A 2,540-nucleotide genomic window follows, 5' to 3' on the forward strand; every position below is an offset into this window, starting at 1 on the left:
GCCGATCAGGGGGTTGGGGCACCGCCACTGTCACACTCAGGACAGGGCCAATGGGGAGGTTATGGCACTACCCAGTCACACACAGAGCAGGGCCGATCAGGGAGTTGGGGCACTGCACCCTACACACACAGAGCCGCAGGGCAATCCGGGGGTTGGGGAGCTCTCCCCTATCAGGCACAGAGCATGGCTGAACAGGGGGTTGGGGCACCTTCCCCTGTAAAGAACAGAGCAGGGCGGATAGGGAGGTTGTGACCCCGCCCCCTGTCACACACAGAGCCGCAGGGCGATCAGGGGGTTTGGTCACTGCCCCCGTCACACTGATCCCGGTGCCGGGAGGCCTTGCAGCTCCGCTGATCCTGGTGCTGGGATGCATATTACCCTTTTACTATATAGGATAGAGGCCTGGTGCACAGGTGGGGGCCAGATGGTTTGCCCTGAAGGGTGGCCTGGATCAGGGTGGGGATCCCACTGCAGTGCCTGGCCAGCCTGGATGAGAGGATGATGGCTGTTTGCAGCTGGTCACTCCCCTTTTATGGTGGGGGTCCACACTGGGGTGCCTGGCCAGTCTGGGTGAGGGGCTGAGGGCTGTTTTCAGGCTGGCGGGTAAATGAAGCTCCCTTTTTTTCTCTTTCTTTTATTGTGGGCCAGCTTTAGCTCTGAGGCTTGGCTCCAGCTCTGAGGCCTCGGCTGCTGAAAGCAGGTATCTGGTTTGTTTGGGTTCTATAATTGTAACATTGTTTCGGTCCTGCTCACTCCAGCTCTACGATCCCGGCTGGCTGAAAACAAGGATCTGCATTTGTTCTATAATTGAAACAATGTTGCCGTCCTGCTGGCCGAAGCCCAGCTGGCTAAAAGCAGGTTTCTGGGGTTTTGTTTAGCTTCTATATTTGTAACAATGTTTCTTAAACTGCAAGCTCAGAGGCCGGCAAGGCAGGTGGGGAACGTTAGCTTACTCCGTCACTGGAGCAAGCAAGCCTCCTGTTTGCTTCAAGCTGCCTGGCTGCCAGCCGCCATCTTGGTTGGCAGTTAATTTGCATATCGCCCTTATTAGCCAATGGGAAGGGTAGCGGAGGTACGGCTAATTACCATGTTTCTCTATTATTAGATAGGATACATTTAAAAGGTCTTTAAGAAAGATATTACTTGGGTTCTAAACCTGGTAAGAGGATATTTACACACATTTCAAAGGGAGGTAAAGAAAAAATTTGCAATAAGTCATCTAAAATGCATGCTCTGAAAACTTGAATTCAGGGGCCTATATTCAGGGAAAAAAAAAAAAAAAAAACTTATCTAAAGTTTAGTCAACCTGAGAGGAATATTAAGGCCATCTTGGTCACTAAATATTTTTCATTCATCCAATGAACTTTTTTCTCAATTGTATTCCTTAATTACATTATATGTTAAATTAATTCTATCCCTGTAAAATCAATCTGTCTTCTTTTGTATGCTCAATTATTATATAGTTGTAATTTTCTAAATCTGTTAAATATTTTATAAATATATTTTATTTGTAACTTTGTGTGAATATCACAGGCAAAACAAAATTATTTTACAGTTTCATAGTTACTATGTTTTATATAAGTGTCTTTTTGAATTATTTACATTAAGAAAAAGAAACTACTTTACTTCATTGGACATTTTTATCTTGGAATAAATTAGCCAGCACTTTCACTATTACATGTTACTTCTTATAAATGAAGTAACATTTATCCTCATGAACAAACTTGTAGAAAAATAAGAATTTGCCATTTAGAATTTACTCATGAATAAAATGCCTTTAAGGGGAAATAGAAATGACTATTTTCCTCCCCATTTCCTTACCCAGGAAACAGCTCACCTGAAATAAGTGAAGTTTTATAAAAAGAGACATGCTTTGTTTGAAGACAAATATGAAATATTCCAACCTTCAAGGTGGACTTTTTAGAAAATGGTGCACAGAAAAAGACAACAATGTTAATGGAAGAGCAGTTATGTGCTCCTCTATGTTGTTACCATAAATTGCATTGCCATGAAATTGTGCCATCCTTTTCTACACAGAATCAAGAGCATTTTATCATAACAAAAGACCATTCTTTTCAAACTCAGTGGGAAATAGGCAATAGTGGAATTTTTATTAGAATGCACAGTGATAAAGAATCCAGCTCAGCTATCTTTTATAAATGTACAAGTTAAAAGAAACTTTCATATAAATGTACTGACCTTCAAAATAATAATAATATCATACCTAAAACAAATATCTGCTGTTTTTGTACCATGGGACTTTATGTATATAAACATGCATCAGTGCAATTTTGTGAAGTATCATCTTTGAAATAAAATAGGTCTCCAAGTTTGGAAAAATACATGAACAAATAGTTTTCAACTCTGTGTCATCAACTTTCAGGTCTCCAGAGAAATGGTGTTGTCCCTCCTCTTTATGACTCCAAAAGTTGAACTTGCCACTGACACCCATTCAATTTCTTGAGTAGTCTCATCAGTAATCTATGAACCAGACTTTACATCATAACAGCAGGCATGATCAACATCGGTGAGGTAGTGAA

The sequence above is a fragment of the Myotis myotis genome, unplaced genomic scaffold (assembly GCF_014108235.1).
Source record: "Myotis myotis isolate mMyoMyo1 unplaced genomic scaffold, mMyoMyo1.p scaffold_m19_p_6, whole genome shotgun sequence".
NCBI classification, from domain to species: domain Eukaryota; kingdom Metazoa; phylum Chordata; class Mammalia; order Chiroptera; family Vespertilionidae; genus Myotis; species Myotis myotis.